Genomic DNA, 21361 nt, shown 5'->3' on the forward strand with positions numbered 1-21361 from the left:
GGCCTTAACCCCTTCTTCACCAGCACAGAGACACTTTGATAATTTCAGACTCTCAATGGCGGAAAAAAAAAACACTCAGTTCAGTTGTTAGAGGTAACAGCAAATCTCGGATGAGCCCCCACATATAGCACTACCCCCGAAGGAGCTGCTTGTTTGATTTGGGTGGCACGTTACCTCTGTTTCTCTGCCGTCTAGGGTACTGGATGAGGGCTGTAATGAAGTCCACACTGTAGGTATCTTTTCTTGTGCTTTATTACCCAACGGGGTAAAAATGGTAAAAGTAGTAGTAGGTAAGATGATAGAAGAAGTGGTAGGTAATGGGTTCAGGCACATTACAGGGTTTCAGAAGCAGTCCTGCTTCCAACAACAACTTGCGTCACCACTCTAGCCAGAGTGGGTATAGTGCATCCGGATAGGCCACTCTCACCGGTCTAGCAGCCAGAGTGTCACTCTGAACTTTAGCAAAGTCTCTGCCACAGACCTTCCCAAAGAGCGGAGATGTTCTCGGTCCAAAATCCTTAGTAACACTGGATTGAGCACCCAGGTCTCCCTTGAACAGCTTGTCTAATTTTCAAATACTGATAGGCGACCCTCGTCCAGCCTCTCAGAAACGATGTGTCCTTTGATGAAACCATAGGCCTCTCTCTCTCTCGTGCTCAGTATTTCTCAGACAGGATCACCATCAATTGGCTTCCACCCTCGGGACGGACAGCACTGGACAACTCTGCAGCCGCAGACTCAGTCTACACACTGTGCCCACAAGGTAGATTATTTGCTTCGGATCAACGTGGTCCCAGAGCCAGGAACACTGAATCACACACCCTGGCCAGGAGGACCACACACGGGGTGGTGGGACGACTGCCCAGGTGGATGGCGGCGAAGACGACCCGAACTAATGGCGTATGCCCCTAAATACCCCTCCCCAGCATGCACAGCGAGGCGATCAACCCTCCTGATTGGCTGCCGAGGAGAAGTATCAAAAATACCCTGACTTTACTGCTTCCACCTGTCGGTCTGGGGTGTGAGGCCCCCCAGACAAAGACAGTGGACACACAATACAGCCAAAGCTGGTACAGAGGCCCTTAAAATGTTGTCAAATAAACACGGTCAAAGGCAACTAACTCTCTGACCACCCTCTAAATTTACAGCAGCACCTGCTATGAAAGTAGCTAGGTGCTACACATGCATTTAGTGCTCCATTTTTTTGGGAGAGTTAGTTCTGCTTTTTTTGGGGGGGGGGGGGGCGATTTTTGCTGACACATACATCTTGGGGCGCAGTTTGGTATGTTTGCCCCGGCACTGCAGTCAGGGCAGAAAAAAAAAAGAATCTGAATTAAAGACCCCCGCTCTGCCGCTCCTGCTATATTAGGGGGGTGTATTTTTTCCATTATCTGTGCCCCTTTCTGATGATCATGTGCTGGTCAGAGCGGAGGGAATATTTCCCGTTCAGCTCCGCTCGCATGTTCTTCTGCCTTGGCTCAAGTCCTGGCCAGCCACCTGCTTGCCTTCCATGGAGGAGTGAGCTTCCTCCGCTCCCCACTCAGTAGAAGCCGAGGCCCGGAGAGTAAGACTTGACAGGCTGTAAGGCGGGCAGGGGCTGGGGCCGCGGGCAGAGAGTCGCTGATTGCCACCATTACTAGTAAAAAAATAAAAATACGTCCCCGGATTTCATTTAAAAAATCTGGTCACCTTAGCCAAAGGGATCTGCTTGCCCTTCAGATCCTGGCAGAGTCCTTTGGCACATCTGTGCAAGCGTGGTTAACTTTCTGTGATTGTGCAGACACAACGCTGTTTGGGACTTCACTATCCATGTGTCTCTGCACATGCATAGGACAGGTCACACATGTGCAGATGTGCCACTGGGCTCTACCTAAAACCGAACCCGAAGGATTCAGAGGGAGTGGAGGAAAATGTTATTGTCATTTAGAAGTAATGCATTGCAGCAGTAAAAAAAATATCAAAATGAGAGAGAGAGAGAGAGAGAGAGAGAAATATTTAAATGCAGGAGAACATATGTGTTTAGGTTGAAGGTCCACTTTAAAGTGTATGCAAAACCTAATAATGAACTTATATTTCCTCCTTTTTTGTCTGTTAAATATTTAATTTGAAAGAATTTTGCCGAAAATTCTGGTTGATACTGCTAGAAATCCAGTGACCTTGTAAATTCCTGTGCAAATCTCAAGCTGTGCTATCAGCCCTGTCACGTTCTCATCTGTGGACTACAGAACACCCCTTATGTTATGGAGAGAAAACAGGAGAATAAGTTGTGTAGTCCTAATACAATTTCTTTACTTCTCCTAAACAATGCGCTATGGTGAATTAGCACAATGACGTGACTAAAGTGCCCTAGGACAGGAAGAGTGTCCTCAACTCCTCAATAGGATCCCGAGGTGTAAACAAAGGGAAAAAAAACTGTCTTCTATTTTCCAAAACACACTGCATTGAACCACAGTGCTGCAGCACCATACGGTTTGTGTGGGGGTGCTATTAGCAATTAATGGCACCCCTGTGTGTTTGCCAAAGTGCAGTGCATTTCTCCACGTGTCGGGAAAGCACAAAATTGTGTGCACTTTTCTGACATGCATAGATGGGAGCTTTAATATTCAACATTTTTGTTCATGCATTGAGATAGATTTAACTTCACAGACACATTGGGGATATTATACTAAAACTGGAGAGTGCAAAATCTGGTGCAGCTGTGCATGATAGCCAATCAGCTTCTAACTTCAGCTTGTTCCATTAATCTTTGAAAATAAAACCTGGAAGCTGATTGGTTTCTATGCAGCACTGCACTAGATTATGTGTGCTCCAGTTTTAATAAATCCCCCCCATATTGTCTCTCCAATGCTTTTTTTGCAGCTACTGTAGTAATTTCAGATGTCCCCTGCTAGTAAAAAATGTATAAAAATAAAACATTGCTTATAAAACAATTACATGTGAATTTTTCAGAGTCTTGTTTATACAATATTTAATGCACTAAATAATGAATCTCATGCACAAATTTACAAAATAAAAAAAATACGTAATAAAATATGAAATATACTAAGGAACATAAAACAAGGTGACTAATTTAGGCAAATTAAAGGAAAGTCTCTACTTTCTTCGGTATAAGAATAAATTACTGCCCAACAGTACTAGTTTAAATTGGATGTTTCATAATAGATGGCATTCTAAAAGTATACCCCGGCATTGCACGGTCAGGTGTGTAAAGTAAGGACCTTGGGGCAAATCCACAAAAAACCTGCCTAACTTAACTTTCAGCAGTTAAGTTACACTGGCGGAAAATTTCTACCTAAGTGCCCGATCCACAAAGCACTTACCTAGAAATTTTCGGCTGTGTAACTTAAGTGCCTCCGTCGCAAGGCGGTCTTCTCATCCAGGGGGCGATGACAATTTAAATGAGGCGCGCTCCCGCGCCGGACGTTCTGCGCATGCATGTGACGTCATTTTTCCCGACGGGCAGCGCGCGAAATTACGTTACGTCGGGCTTTGTGGATTGCGACGGGACAATAAAGTTGCGTCGGGAAAAAAAAAAGTTACGCGGCGAAAAATTAAATTTGAAATGTAAAAAAAATAGCGGCGATCGAAAAAAAGGTATGTTTTTACAAGGTGTTACTAGTTTACACCTTGTAAAAGCATCCCTAATTTTACGCATGCAAAACGTAACTTACGCAGAAAACACAAAGCTAAAAAGCTTTGTGGATCTGCCTAAGTACTCATTTGCATACGCAAAGCGGCATTTCGACTCGAAATGCCCCCAGCGGCGGATGCGGTACTGCATCTTAAGATCTGACAGTGTAAGTGTCTTACAGATGTCAGATCTGCTGCCTATCTTTGGAAAAATCCTTTTGAGGATCAGATCCAAAGATAGGCACAGGGATACGCAGGCTGAACAGCAGTTCCGCCTGTGTATCTCCTTTGAGGATTTGGCCCCTTGTTCACATAGGCATACTTAAACTTACACCAATGTGAGGGTTGTGTTTTGCCTGCGCTGATTATTCAGGTATTCCAGTGGCATAGCATGGGTTGTCAGCACCCGGGGCAAGACAAGTAATTTGCACCCCCCCCCCCCTAACCTGCAGACTTAGACAGTCCCTGAGTCTCTTCCTACAATACAATAGTACTGACCATCAGGGCCGATCCTAGGGTCACAGGCGTCTGGGTGCAGAAATATTTCTGGCTCCCTCACATGGGCGTTGTCATTTTACTAACTCCTCCCCTTTACAAATGTTTATATGGCAACGACTCAACCACAGAAATGCTCCCCCACAAAGTCTTCATTACACTGGGATCCTTTCATGATCTCTTAACTAAAAACAAAATACAGGAAGAGAAGCAGAGTACTTTATTGGGACCTGGAGGGGGGCCTCTCTAATGAACACAGAGATGGCTTCTGTTAAAAAAAAGCCCCAGGCATACTACAGACATGATACAGGAGATAGACAGACTGCAGACATAGTACAGAAGATGGTCAGAGACTGCAGATATAGTACAGGAGATGATCGGAGACCGCAGACATAATACAGGAGACGGTCGGAGACTGCAGACATAGTACAGGAGATGATCAGAGACTGTAGACATGATATAGGAGATGATCAGAGACTGAAGACATGATATAGGAGATGATTAGAGACTGCAGACATAGTACAGGAGATGATTAGAGACTGCAGACATAGTACAGGAGATGGTCAGAGACTGCAGACATAGTACAGGAGATGATCAGAGACTGCAGACATAGTACAGGAGATGATCATAGACTGCAGACATAGTACAGGAGATGATCATAGACTGCAGACATGATATAGGAGATGGTCAGAGACTGCAGACATGATACAGGAGATGGTCAGAGACTGCAGACATGATACAGGAGATGGTCAGAGACTGCAGACATGATAAAGGAGATGGTCAGAAACTGCAGACATGATATAGGAGTTGGTCAGAAACTGCAGACATGATATAGGAGATGGTCAGAAACTGCAGACATGATACAGGAGATGGTCAGAGACTGCAGACATGATATAGGAGATGGTCAGAGACTGCAGACATGATACATGAGATGGTCAGAGACTGCAGACATGATATAGGAGATGGTCAGAGACTGCAGACATGATATAGGAGATGGTCAGAGACTGCAGACATGATATAAGAGATGGTCAGAGACTGCAGACATGATATAGGAGATGGTCAGAGACTGCAGACATGATACATGAGATGGTCAGAGACTGCAGACATGATATAGGATATGGTCAGAAACTGCAGACATGATATAGGAGATGGTCAGAAACTGCATACATGATACAGGAGATGGTCATAGACTGCAGACATGAGAAAGGAGATGGTCAGAGACTGCAGACATGATATAAGAGATGGTCAGAGACTGCAGACATGATATAGGAGATGGTCAGAGACTGCAGACATGATATAGGAGATGGTCAGAGACTGAAGACATTATACAGGAGATGATTAGAGACTGCAGACATAGTACAGGAGATGGTCAGAGAATGCAGACATAGTACAGGAGATGGTCAGAGACTGCAGACATAGTACAGGAGATGGTCCATTACCCCTTTCACACTGGAGGCGTTTTTCAGGTGCTTTAGCATTAAAAATAGCGCCTGAAAAAAACATCATCTGCAATCCCAGTGTGAGAGCCCGAGTGCTTTCACACTGGAACTGTGTGCTGGCAGGACGTCAGTGTGGTGTTTAGTGTGTGTTTAATGTGTGTAAACACCACTCCTAAAGTGCCCCTGCCCATTGAAGTCAATGGTCAGTGCCTGCAAAGCCCCCCGGCAGTGGCACTTTGAACCCTTTAGTTGTCCACTAGTGGGGCTTAAAAGTAACTTTAAAATTATGGATAAGCGCCGCTAAAACTAGCCCCCACACTGTCATTGTGAAAGGGCTCTTAGTACATCTCATTATACATGATATCTGTAGATGGACTACTGAGGCGCAGGACAGGGGCTGTGTATCCCATGCAATCTATCATGCCATAAAATATCTAGAGCAGGTGCAGCCCAGAGCATGTGTAAAGGGATGCTGGGGTTGCCATTCTCCAGCACACTGAACACTGTGACTCACCTCAGTTCTCTCTGCAGCCCAAGATAGAGATGGGAGGGGGAGGCATTCCAACTGGAGTTGGTAGAGACAGTGTGGGGTCCCAGACTCCCAGTGTGAGATATTCATTCCTGCACATCATCACTCAACAGCCACTGAAAACTAGAACCCTTGTGTCAGAAAGAGGAGCGGCCCCTCTCCCGAGCACTGCCAGAAGGAAGGGAGAACTCTGGCACTTCGGCGCCCCCACCTCTGCAGGCGCCTGGGTGCAAAGCACCCTGCGCACCCTGCCTAGGATCGGCCCTGCTGGCAATTACACACTACACTGACCACTATACTATACTGTCCACTACACTGAGAACTACACTGACCACTATACTGTCCACTACACTACACTGACCACTATACTGTCCACTACACTACACTGACCACTATACTATACTGTCCACTACACTGAGAACTACACTGACAACTATACTGTCCACTACACTAACCACTATACTGTCCACTACACTACACTGACCACTATACTGTCCACTACACTGACACTACACTACACTGACCACTATACTGTCCACTATACTACACTGACCACCATACTACACAAGCTACAGTAGGAACCCTTGCAAAGAGATATCACCACTTGTAACCAAAATATCAGACCTGGGTGAAACTGATCAGTGTCCCGGCAATCCTGCATTGACTGTTTTGCTACCTTTAAGGCCTGTCATTCACACTTGCAATTACATACATGTTTATTTGCATGTATATGCTTTTGTAGGGCATTTCTAAATGCATATAAATGTATGTAATGACTTAAATGATAACATTTACTTGTGTTTAGGTGCATTCTGTAGAATGAATTCTGTGCCTAAGGACCCTTTCACATGGGCTTTACGATCATGTCTGCCTATCAGTTTTTCAGGTGGACCTGATCAGAAGCTCAATGTAAATCTATGGACATATTGATGTAAATGGACTTGAGTCTGTTTACACCTTCCTACCTCAGAGTCCACCAAGCTCTGGAAAAAAAAAGATTTTCCAAACCTAAACGTGATGGATTGCAGATAGCCCGATGTTAGTTGACATCAGAATCTGTTTATGCCCCATAAAGCTTGCATGGGTCTGTCCGGACACAAACTGAACACACATAGATGTTAAAAAAAACTTGACATCCATCTTGTTCACCTCTGATTTAGCAGGGGGTCTGCAGACGAATCCCCTGCTGATCACAGAGCCTATCTGTGTGAAAGAGCCCTAACTAAAACTAGCCATACAGATTCAAATTTTTCTCTTTCAGTTCCACTGCCTGACAGAGATAAATCAACTGATTCCCCAATCAGCGTGCATGAAGGAATCTCAACTGTTGGTTATTGTAATTAGCAGCCAGCAGGACCTGCAACTCCTGAACACCTAAATAGTGACATTATCTGATTAGACACAGTCACTGTTCACTTCAGCCAATCAGCTCCTTCAACAACAGTTAACAGAAAAAATCTAATTTTGTTGCACCTATTGGCAAAGACAGGGCTCACATTTTGGCTGATTCAGCACTAATTACATTACACATTTTTTCTCTTAGGATGCTTCCCAGAGGTCACCAAGGGAGAGTGAACATGAACTACCATAATGGAGGGCTCAAAGCTGCTCTGCAAGCAGGGGGCAACCAGTTCATTAATGCTCTCGGTGAATTGCATATTGACCAACATTATGAGTAATGGACTCCATTCCACTTAGCTGGTTCAGCTTATTTTCTATTCGTTGCCCATTTCTGGTAATTATATGCTTGTCATGCCCTAACATGGATGAGAGAAAATAAGTAACAGCCACCGTCTGTGAGGGCTACCCAGGAATGATAAAGAACTGAGAGATACTTTACATTTACAATAAACTACATGCTAGTATTATTAAATGAATGCAGATTCACAAGCAAGCAACATAATAACCTTTGGTAATTTTCCTTACCAATTATTACAAAAAAAATATGAATCCCTTTAATGCCACATTTTTATTATCTTCTATTATAGTAATCTTCTAATACATATATTTATGGGTTAATGTCACTAATGCTAAATGGTTCCTATTTATGGCTTTTACAGAAGTCCAGCAGAAATGGCTTTTGTCCTCCCTGTTATATTCTCCCTGAGTAGTCACGCACCTTCTGAATAATTCACTCTGGTCTCGCATTTTAAGGGGAGCTGTCACTTTCCTAAATTTCAAAGATTCCTAATCTCAAGGACATAAAGTCACAATGCCCTACTACAAGTGACGACTCCAAGGTCTCACCTGTTACATTGTGTAAAGTACTGTGTCAGTGGCGTGCCCTGCCAAAATCCTTACTGACATGTGATCTTACAGTCTTGTTAACCCTAACCTCACAGGGCTTTCGGCAGATAATGCCTTTGGCCTGGTGTGCCGTCTGAACAGTTAATGCCTGAGGCATGCTGTGTAATGGTTTAATGCACGGCTGCTGCCATCAAGGAAGAGTACACTTTGTGTTAACTTGTAACATTATGTGCAATTTCCTTTTTAGTCACAGCTATTGGTATTAAATTGGACTTCCAACATTGGCTATGAAAACATAATAGTAATACGTAGAATGAAGGTATTTACAAATCATCATTTATACGTTTTTTATGTGTAAATGTGTTTGTTGTTTTCTGATGTCTGGATAAAAAGCTTAAAAAAATGTTGCAATTAGGGACACCATTTGCAAAGGCAGCCTTCTAAGTATCATTCTCCTTTGCTTAGGCATTAGAGGCATGTGCAGGCACAAAATAGTCAGCCATATGAATCACAAACCTCATATCATTGGGGAGTTTTCATTTGGGAGTTTTAATTTTCCCAAAATTTTGGTAAAAATGCGAAAAATGCAATGGAGTCAATGGCAAAGTGAAAATGTATTTTATTTTCTAAAGCCTAAATGTTTTATCCAGTTTTGAACATAGTAGTTTTTTGTTTTTTACATGCATCCCATTGGGGAGGTTTTATTTCTGATCCATAGACACAACAGAAAGTGAGAGGAAATCTCTGCAAATTGCGAGAAGTGCCCTTATGCCGCATACACACCATCACTTTATGTGATGAAAAAAAAATGACATTTTCTGTGAAGTAAAAAATGACGTTTTTGAAACTTCAATTTTCAAAGAAGAAGTTGCCTACACACCATCGTTTTTCTCACAATGTTCTAGCAAAGCGAGGTTACGTTCACCACGTTTTTCCATTGAAGCTCGCTTCATAACTAGCTTCTGGGCATGCGCGGGTGTAAAAACGTCGTTTTAAACGACGTTTTTTGCTACACACGGTCAATTTCTGTGAAGTGAAAAACGACGTTTTGAAAAACGACACATAAAATTGAAGCATGCTTCAATTTTTTTTTGTCGTTTTTCAGAAGAAGACATAAAACAATGTTTTTCCTCCCCACACGGTCATTTAAAGTGACATTTTTAAAAACGTAGTTTTTTTTCATCACATAAAGTGATGGTGTGTAAGCGGCATTAGACATGTGTCAGACAAAGAGGTGTCCCTATTGAAATAATTAATTTCTATTCCTGATGTGTTCAAAACTCTAAATTTCAGATTTTGCCTCACTTTCAGTCCTGGTATGTTCACCAAAGAGAGTGAAACACCCAATCAGGGACACAGACAGCAGTAAAAACCTGAAATGGGTTTTAACCTTTCACTACACAAAAATAATTTGTCATTAGATGCACATGTCTGGTGCGAACAGATGTGAATTTTTGGAGCCGTTGGCCACCGGTATCTTTAACAATATCTGGTTGTTAAGGAGCAGGCCCGGTAAGCAGGCCACCATGTCCTAAACAACGGATGACTCATAAACTGGCAGCAGGTTTCCCTGCTGACAGCTAAATGTAAAAAAAAACATTGCCGGCAATAAAAAATTGTGAAAAAAAAACGCCCCCCCCCAATCCACGGCCAAAAAAAAGATTGTGTGGAGTCCCCCCAATTCCTTAGGTCTGGAATGGATTTTGAGGGACACCCCCACGCCAAATTCCTTTAAAAAATGGCACGTGGTTCCCCCAAAATCCATATCAGACCCTCATATGAACATGCAGCCCAGCAGGCCGGGAAAGGGGGGACTAGCGAGCACCTCCCCCCTCCAGAACCATACCAGGACACATGCCATCAACATGATGGGGGTGCTTTATGGCAGGGGGGCTCCTCGCCCCAAAGCACCTTGTCCCCATGTTGATGAGCCAGTGGTTGCAGGGGTCTGTGAGCAGGGGTGCATGCTGGGTCGATGACATCACAGGGGGCCAGGTGGCCCCTCCCCTTAGCTATTTAGGAATGGTCAGATGGCAAGGAAAAATAGCAAAAAATTCAACAATTTATATATGTAAAATTACATTTATACATTTATTCTCTAGTGAGGACACAAATCACAGAAAAAGGAACAAACATATAGTGTATATGTAACCTCACGTACACTTTGTACCTTGGATAATCAAAGGCGAGTATGAAAGAAAACAATTGTGATGGACACAACTCAGAAAGCCTCCAGGAAAGTTATGACTGTCAGCAACGCTGTATCCTGGCCTAGGCCAACAAGGCCCAGGCCTAGGGCAGCACTTTGCAGGGGAGCAGCACGGAAAGAGTCCCCGCCGGCTTGCGCTACACTGTTACACTTTGTAACGCAAGCTGCTTCTAATTTTGACTGTCCTATTATCCTGGACCCCAAACCTTCCTCACTGTGCTGTATGTTTACTGCTGCACCATTGGCACGGCCCAAGAACTAGTGTCCCCACTCAAACTAGTGTCCCCACTCGCAGGGTGTGTCTTAAACAGAAAAGGGGTGTGGCCTTGACAGGAAGGGGTGGGTCATATTTAAATTAGGGGGTGCATGATGTATGAGTTTATTCAGGCCTAGGGCAGCACAAAACCTAAATACACTATTGCCTGTCAGCCCATGGGACAACCCGACATCTATATGAGCCAAACAAAACATATACAGTATATAATAGAGGAGTAACAAATTATAATTACTTTAGGTTACTTTATAATTACTCAATATTACTTTCTCAAAATGCTATGAAGTCCATTGACGAGGCAGCTAGGAACAGACCTAAGCACCAGTTGAAGAAGGAATGTGGTCCTTTGTAAGTGTGTGGGCTCTAAGTAAATAGTTGGGGTTCACCCTGGAAAGGTGAATTCCCCAATGGCCCTTAGGGGGTTATACATGAGTTCCACCTAACAAGATGGTTAATGCAGCCAGAGCCCATTGTAATTCTTACAATGGAAAGGCTATCTATTTAAACAAATAAATAGATTAGACTTTTTTGGCACTGGTGTATACAGTAACTAAAATAGAAATATCAGTTTTAGTTAAATAAGTAAAACATAGACTTATCCTAAAATTAGACCCTTAGATCATTAGATGTGGAACTGCATGTATATATGGATGCATGGAATGGGGTGTCAGAACTTCACAGAACTGCCTACAATAATTACTCCTCTGTGCCTAGTCAGCCATAAACAGATGCATTTAACTGTTGAAAACTGAAGACAGATAACATCAGCAAAACAAAAAATCTTCTGTTACTGGACAAAACACATTATCATACAGGTTGTACTGTCACAGCTTCAAAAACAAGATAATTATTACTATTAGTAGTTCATTATCTCGCTACTCCACCTAATGAGATAAATTTATCAAACTTACAATTCAAAATGAGCAGAGATCTCCACTTAACATATTTTCTATAACACCAAACACATTTTACAGAATGTACAGCACAATCCTTTATAGAAAGAAAATCTATGTTTTTTACTTCTTTGGAAAATATGGAGAAAATAACACCAAAAGATTGCCCCTCCCCCTTCCCCCAATATGATTAGTGTTGAGCAGAATATGCCATATTCGATTTCGCGATATATCTCGAATATATATTCGAATATTCGAGATATATTCGCTAAATTCGAATATTCGTGATATTTTATCGAAATTAATTGAATGCGATTTTTCGCTATTGCGAATGCGAAAATAATTGCGATTTTTTAATAACTGCGGTAGGAGCGCTCTGATTGGCTTAGAATATTCGTGATATTTTATCGAAATATCGCAACATGCGAATGCGATATTTATTGCGCAATTTCGAGATATGCTGGAGGAGCGCTCTGATTGGCTCAGAATATTCGTGATATTTTATCGAAATATCGCAACATGCGAATGCGATATTTATTGCGCAATTTCGAGATATGCTGGAGGAGCGCTCTGATTGGCTCAGAATATTCGTGATATTTTATCGAAATATCGCAACATGCGAATGCGATATTTATTGCGCAATTTCGAGATATGCTGGAGGAGCGCTCTGATTGGCTCAGAATATTCGTGATATTTTATCGAAATATCGCAACATGCGAATGCGATATTTATTGCGCAATTTCGAGATATGCTGGAGGAGCGCTCTGATTGGCTCAGAATATTCCAGATATTTTATCGAAATATCGCAACATGCGAATGCGAAATTTATTGCAGATATTTCGAAAACTGCTGTAGCAGCACTCTGAAATCGAATATGTATGATATTTTAACCAAAATACATATTGCGATTGCGATTTTTCGATCGCGCATGCGCAATTGCGCGAACAACACGCGACCATTTCCTGGAGCCTTGCCAGTTTCCAACTTATGATCGCAGCGCAATCACACAGCAACATGGTTGGAAGCAATTTCACTAAGTCTGAGGAAAAGTTGCTGATTTGTGTAAGTATTTTGACCACTGTTATTTCATCATCTTCAACTGCATTTTAGTCTAGTTTAAAAGTTAGTATATATGATCAGATATTAGTATTTCACAAAAAATGTGTCTCCTGCTTTTACAAAACTACAAGTCCCAGCATGCCTGGACAGCTGCAGACACCCTGGTTGGCAAATGTGTATTTAGGCACTTTTCCTTGTTATTTAGCATAATGAATTTAACATTTTATTGGACATAGGACGTATGCGAACGTCCTGACTTCAGTGTCCTCAAGGCCCAAGGACGTTCGAATACATATTGCCCTTTAGATGTTGCAGAACTACAACTTCCAGCATGCCTGGGAATGCTGGCACTTCTAGTATTGTAAGTTCTGCAGGCCCACATTTTTCAGGCCTTTATGCACGGGTCTCTAAACTGTGGCACCCTAGATGCAGCAAAAGTAAAATTCTTAGCATGCACTGACAGACCGTGGCTGATGGGAGTAGTAGTTTTGCAACAGCTGGAGGTGGACTGGTCTTGAAACCCAGAGTTAGGTAACAAACCCGTAGTGTTTTGCAACCATTCTGCCTCCAGCTGGTTATTTTCTGTTGAAAAGCCTGTGGCGTGCAAAACACAACCCAAAAACTCCACCCGGTGCAAGGAAAAATTTGCACACACCTAAAGAGTGACATCACAAAAAACTGCGACGGTTGCATACGTCAGTGGTCCTCCGAAAAGGTCCCGTCTCTGACCCCCCGGGGCGTTAGGCTCCTAGGCTCCTGACAGGGAAAAGAGTTACTGTGGTCCATACAGCCGAAGCCATATGGACCCATCTCGGTCCAAGCAGCGCAATCAACACGCGAACAACACGCGACCATTTCCTGGAGCCTTGCCAGTTTCCAACTTATGATCGCAGCGCAATCACACAGCAACATGGTTGGAAGCAATTTCACTAAGTCTGAGGAAAAGTTGCTGATTTGTGTAAGTATTTTGACCACTGTTATTTCATCATCTTCAACTGCATTTAAGTCTAGTTTAAAAGTTAGTATATATGATCAGATATTAGTATTTAACCAAAAATGTGTCTCCTGCTTTTACAAAACTACAAGTCCCAGCCCAGCCCAGCATTTTAGTCTAGTTTAAAAGTTAGTATATATGATCATATATTAGTATTTCACAAAAAATGTGTCTCCTGCTTTTACAAAACTACAAGTCCCAGCATGCCTGGACAGCTGCAGACACCCTGGTTGGCAAATGTGTATTTAGGCACTTTTCCTTGTTATTTAGCATAATGAATTTAAAAATTTTTTGGACATAGGACGTATGCGAACGTCCTGACTTCAGTGTCCTCAAGGCCCAAGGACGTTCGAATACATATTGCCCTTTAGATGTTGCAGAACTACAACTTCCAGCATGCCTGGGAATGCTGGCACTTCTAGTATTGTAAGTTCTGCAGGCCCCCATTTTTCAGGCCTTTATGCACGGGTCTCTAAACTGTGGCACCCTAGATGCAGCAAAAGTAAAATTCTTAGCATGCACTGACAGACCGTGGCTGATGGGAGTAGTAGTTTTGCAACAGCTGGAGGTGGACTGGTCTTGAAACCCAGAGTTAAGTAACAAACACGTAGTGTTTTGCAACCATTCTGCCTCCAGCTGTTTTTTTCCTGTTGAAAAGCCTGTGGCGTGCAAAACACAACCCAAAAAACTCCACCCGGATGCAGTGAAAAATGTGCACACACCTAAAGAGTGACATCACAAAAAACTGCGACGGGTACATACGTCAGTGGTCCTCCGAAAAAGGTCCCGTCTCTGACCCCCCGGGGCGTTAGGCTCCTGACAGGGAAAAGAGTTAGCAACGCATATCTCCCCTATACGTGTATCCTGTGTTGTTAATAATATATTCATAATTATGCAAATGATAATGGCTGCTATATTTATGCAAAAAAGGTGGCGACCGAAATGGCAGGATATAAAATCTTTCATGTTACCCCTGTCATTGATTAATAAGGCGAGAATGCTTCCAATTGTTGAATAGCATACATTTACGTCATATATCCATAAGGCTGTCAACAGAAGTATTACAATATACTTTGTTCTTCATCTTGCAGAAGTTCCTGGAAACAGGATACGATGAGCTGCGGAGGCAGCCAGAGAAAAGGGCTGTGGTCAGCGCCCTAATCGCTGACTTTGGCGGCCAACATGACCACAAGGCCATTGTTAAGAAGTGGTCTGACCTGAAGAGGCGCCAAATGGTTCATGTCAGACGTCTTCGGGCTAAATATCATCCAGGTAAGTTATTGTTGACAGTTATGTTTTTTTTTAAAAAAGTGTATTTTGTGCGTGAACTCGAAAGAGAGAGGAGCCGGCCTGCAGGAGTTGGGAGGCCTCCCCCAGAGGCAATCTGCCACCTTTCTCCATGCCCCGGTTGGCAATGGCGGGTGTGAGGGGGTCCTCCCAACCCAACCTCGCATAGCACACCCACCACGGGCGGGGCTGAGACCACCAAACTCAATTCACAGGTAGCCGAGAGCGGGATCCGAACCCCTAGCTGCAGAGGTGAATCAGTTGTCAGTGCAGTGGCAATCGCGTGGAGCCACCGCAGCTCCTTTGGTGACAGTTATGTAAGGTCATATGTAATTCATGTAAGGTCAGATGTTGTTAACCAAGATGCCATGTTGTGCTAACATATATCACCACCGGCCAAGGTATTCATAGTACTGTTGAAAAAAGACATGGGGCAGCAGACAGGAACACAGAAGTTATGTGGGAACATAATTTTCCCATTGCTTTGTATGGGACTTTAAAGAAAAACCCCGACCATGGCAAGTGGGGGTGGGTAAGGTTTAAACCACCTATCCTATGTTTGTGGCTGACATATAAGTAACCTGTGTGCCAAGTTTCATATAAATATCTTTAGCCGTTTGTACGTGATGCTGGAACATACATACATACATACATACATACATACATACATTTATGCACACACACACGTTGAGTTTTATATATATAGATTACCACTAAATTCCTGTGTTAGGAGTGGGGTTGTTATAGTAATCCCGTGTGCTCCATCAGGCCCTTTTTTTAACATGAGATGGTCTGAACAAAACAAAGGAGACAAAAACAGCTCATTTTAACATGGTTGCATCCCAGCTCACGCTCAGTCCCCTGTAGTGCCCACAAGACCCTTTAATATAACATTGTCCCATTGGTTAACTGTCTATATAAATCAATTTGTATTCATATACAATACAGCACAGTACACAGAATTTGCATACGTCATTAGAAAACATTTTTATAATATATGAACATTGTGTTATTATAGGAGCTCCAATGCCAGTTGTCCACGCCAAGCGCAGAAGGCGCCAGGCCGATGAGGAGGAGGAGGATGCGGCAGAGGAGGATGCGGCAGAGGAGGAGATGCATGAGGAGGAGCAGCCAGGGCCCTCCCACTCCCCAACCCCAGCTCCTGTTGAGGAGCAAGCTGAGGAGCTTCCCCCCCCCCACCACCCCAACTTCTCAAGCAGAAGAGCAGGAGGAAGAGAGCGGTCCTGTGAGCCTCATTCAGGAAGGTAAATATGTGCACAATGATTAATAACATTTCAACAACAAAATGTAGATATAAAAATGGACAACATATAAAGCGCACCTGTCAGATTGTAGAACCATAATATGGTATTGATGCTAGAAGTATACAGGTAGTGCATAATTATTAGGCAAGTTGTATTTTTTGAGGATTCATTTTATTATTGAACAACAACCATGTTCTCAATGAACCCCAAAAACTCATTAATATCAAAGCTGAATTTTTTTGGAAGTAGTTTTTAGTTTGTTTTTAGTGTTAGTTATTTTCGGGGGATATCTGTGTGTGCAGGTGACTACTATTACTGTGCAGAATTATTAGGCAACTTAACCAAAAAATAAATAGATAGCCATTTCAATGATTTATTTTTAACAGTGAAACCAATATAACATCTCAACATTCACAAATACACATTTCTGACATTTAAAAACAAAACAAAAACAAATCAGTGACCAATATAGCCACCTTTCTTTGCAAGGACACTCAAAAGCCTGACATCCATGGATTCTGTCAGTGTTTTGATCTGTTCACCATCAACATTGCGTGCAGCAGCAACCACAGCCTGCCAGACACTGTTCAGAGAGGTGTACTGTTTTCCCTCCTTGTAAATCCCACATTTGATGATGGACCACAGGTTCTCAATGGGGTTCAGATCAGGTGAACAAGGAGGCCATGTCATTACTTTTTTTTATTTAATACCCTTTCTTGCCAGCCACGCTGTGGAGTACTTTGACACGTGTGATGGAGCATTGTCCTGCATGAAAATCATGTTTTTCTTGAAGGATGGTGACTTTTTCCTGTACCACTGCTTGAAGAAGGTCTCTTCCATAATCTGGCAGTAGGACTGGGAGTTGAGCTTGACTCCATCCTCAATCCGAAAAGGCCCCACAAGCTCATCTTTGATGATACCAGCCCAAACCAGTACTCCACCACCACCTTGCTGGCGTCTGAGTTGGACTGGAGCTCCCTGCCCTTTACCAATCCAGCCACGGGCTCTTCCATCTGGCCCATCAAGACTCACTCTCATTTCAGCAGTCCATAAAACCTTAGAAAAATCTTTCTTGAGATATTTATTGGCACAGTCTTGACGTTGCAGCTTGTGTGTCTTGTTCAGTGGTCATCGTCTTTCAGCCTTTCTTACCTTGGCCATGTCTCTGGGTATTGCACACCTTGTGCTTTTGGGCACCCCAGTGATGTTGCAGCTCTGAAATATGGCCAATCTTGTGGCAAGTGGCATCTTGGCAGCTGCACGCTTAACTTTTCTCAGTTCATGGGCAGTTATTTTGCACCTTTGTTTTTCCACACGCTTCTTTTGTTTGATGATCACGCTTCAGAAGCTTTGCAACTTTAAGAGTGCTGCATCCCTCTGCTAGATATCTCTCTATTTTGGACTTTTCAGAGTCTGTCAAATCCTTCTTTTGGCCAATTTTGCCAAAGAAAAGGAAATTGACTAATAATTATGCACACCTGATATAGAGTGTTGATGTCATTAGACCACACACCTTCTCATTACAGAGATGTACATTACCTAATATGCCTAATCTGTAGTAGGCTTTCGAGCCTATACAGCTTGGAGTAAGACAACATGCATAAAGAGGATGATGTGGTCCAAATACTCATTTGCCTAATAATTCTGCACTCCCGGGATGTGTTAGACACATAACAAGTGTATACACATGATAATGATTGATTAATAAGCAAAAAAAAATATTTATTTATTTGGTAACGTTATTTGAAATCCAAATGTTTTTTTATTATATCCTAAAAGCATCAAGAGATCTGAGGAGGCAAAATATACTCATCGAAAAGACGCACCAGAAGATCCTTCAGAACCAGCGGAAGATGAGCTACCTCACCCAACAAAATGCTCTGCTAGAGCAGCAGCTATCGGGTCAGATTGCGGAAATGCACCGCATTCAGAAACGGATTGAGAGCTATATTTAAATTTATTTTTGTATTAAAAAAACTTATTTTTTGGAAATGTTTCATTTCTTTTTGAGATAGAGTTGTAGGTTTTTCAACACATCTAACTTCACATCAAACAAATCAACATCAACACATTTAACTTCATAATAAGCAAAAACATTTTATACTATTATTTTATTTAACATTAACCTAGGACAAACTAAAGCACACGACACAGACACGACGAACACAAAATAAACTGTTGAAAAATGAACATAACAAAAGCAACAATATATATATATATATATACAAAGAGAGAGAGAGGGAGAGCAAGAAAGAGAGAGAATGCAGATGAGCTCTTGCAGTCAGCCCAATGGTTGCAGTATAAATGCCGCAAAACAGGGTTTAACATAAGGTTCATTGTTATAGTTACACTTGCTGTTTAGATCCGGTCTGGTAGTCCGGTCTGGTAGCTTGTAGCGGAGGCTGTTGGTGGATCCGCTGTGCCAGAAAGGTCATGAAGCTTTACTCAGCATGGAGGCAGCAGCAGGAGTATTAAAATATAATATAACTAGACAATGCATTTCCTGAGGAAAATGCGAGTGGGAATGCTGAATAGCTTAATTGGTGAGCCCCTTGCCAAAGACATTCACCATAACCACTACACTATCTTTAGGACACACAGCTTCTTTCTCTATCTGCAAAGTATAGAGTATGCTGACTTCCTGGTCGCCCCTCCCCCCTCAATAGGTTTCCCCTCCCCCCCAGGTCAGTGAGGAGGAATATTGCACTGAGGTCAGGAAAGTTATTTATGGAAAGAAATAACATTACAAACGCTTTTAATTCACAGATCTAATACATGATTTAAGCCTCCAAACAAAGCTTAATAAATCCTCAAACGTACATGCAATTGATACAACGACTACACCGTTTGAAATACACGGCCCTTGTAAACGCATCGATATGAAATTTATGTAGATAAACTTAAAAATGTGGCCATTTCTGCGATTTAGAAAAGAGCGTCTTTGTGAGTTCTGCAGCAACATTTTTTAGATAATTTCACATGAGAGTCTATGAGACATAATTTCTGGCTGTTGCTCCAATAATTAAAACTAAAATACGTATCGCAGAATTGGTCACATTGCCATAAACCAGACAAGCATAGCTACGTTTTGATATAAAAATTGTGTATGAAAAGTAGATCTTGTGGGCGTGAGACCAATTTGTTTCCCCTTTTTGTAAAGATATTTTTAATTACAAAGATCTCCAATGTTAAGGTCACATGACAGACTCTAAATCCCCTCCATAGGATTACATTATAACCTATTGCATTTTTGTGAAAAATTCGCAAAACGTAAATTGCGTTTTCACCAAAAAATTGTAAACGATAACGATCTGAAAAGTCATAGCCGGATAGCTAAATATTTTGTGACCGCTTTAAAGTTTTTTCAGTGTCTGTAAGTGAAAGTATGAAGTAGCTGAAACTTTTGGCATGGCATGTGAATTCAAAGGGGGAAAAGGATGTTCTCATTGACTTCAATGTTTAAAAAAAGGGTCTAAAAGCTTAAAATTTATAAAAGTGTAAAAAGTAGAAAAAAACTTGAAGAAGTCCCATCATTAGCTGAACGAGACGAACATTTTTACAGTTGAATGGTCTCAATAGCTGAAAGTATGCCGAAGTTACGCAGAACCAAAAAACTTAAGGAATAATAAGATTACTAAATTTACGGATATCAATACTGGAAATGTTTATTAAAGCATTCACACTAATTAAGATTAATACATTTACGGGTATCCATACTAGGAATGCTTATTAAAGCATTCCCACTAAGTATCACACAGGCATGATTTACAAGCAGTAGTGGTAATAGTAATACATAGCATAAAAACACTTGGGGAATACTTTACAGCATCAGTAGTGGTCATAGTAGTCAATAGTGTACCAAAAAATTGGGACACAGGTGTCTTGACTGAGCTGTAATAGTAGTAGTAGACATTGACAATACAGTGTCAAATCACTCGGGCAAGAGGTGCCATGATGAACAGCAGTCTTAATAAGAGTATATAGGGTGTGAAATAACTGATGACATAGGTGTCTTGACTGGGCAGCAGAAGCAGCAGTAGTAGTATTAACAGTAGTAGTTGATACAGAGTCATATCACATGGGCAGGAGGTGCCATGATGAACAGCAGTAGGAATAGGAGTATATAGAGTGTCAAATAACTGCTGACATAGGTGTCTTGACTGGGCAGCAGCAGCAGAAGCAGCAGTAGTATTAACAGTAGTAGTTGATACAGAGTCATATCACATGGGCAGGAGGTGCCATGATGAACAGCAGTAGGAATAGGAGTATATAGAGTGTCAAATAACTGCTGACATAGGTGTATTGACTGGGCAGCAGCAGCAGAAGCAGCAGTAGTATTAACAGTAGTAGTTGATACAGAGTCATATCACATGGGCAGGAGGTGCCATGATGAACAGCAGTAGGAATAGGAGTATATAGAGTGTCAAATAACTGCTGACATAGGTGTCTTGACTGGGCAGCAGCAGCAGAAGCAGCAGTAGTATTAACAGTAGTAGTTGATACAGAGTCATATCACATGGGCAGGAGGTGCCATGATGAACAGCAGTAGGAATAGGAGTATATAGAGTGTCAAATAACTGCTGACATAGGTGTCTTGACTGGGCAGCAGCAGCAGCAGAAGCAGCAGCAGTAGTATTAACAGTAGTAGTTGATACAGAGTCATATCACATGGGCAGGAGGTGCCATGATGAACAGCAGTAGGAATAGGAGTATATAGAGTGTCAAATAACTGCTGACATAGGTGTATTGACTGGGCAGCAGCAGCAGAAGCAGCAGTAGTATTAACAGTAGTAGTTGATACAGAGTCATATCACATGGGCAGGAGGTGCCATGATGAACAGCAGTAGGAATAAGAGTATATAGAGTGTTAAACAACTGCTGACATAGGTGTATTGACTGGGCGGCAGCAGCAGCTGAAGCAGCAGTAGTAGTATTAACAGTAGTAGTTGATACAGAGTCATATCACATGGGCAGGAGTTGCCATGATGTACAGCAGTCTTAATAAGAGTATATAGAGTGTGAAATAACTGCTGACATAGG

The sequence above is a fragment of the Rana temporaria genome, chromosome 3 (genome assembly GCF_905171775.1).
Source record: "Rana temporaria chromosome 3, aRanTem1.1, whole genome shotgun sequence".
NCBI lineage: Eukaryota > Metazoa > Chordata > Amphibia > Anura > Ranidae > Rana > Rana temporaria.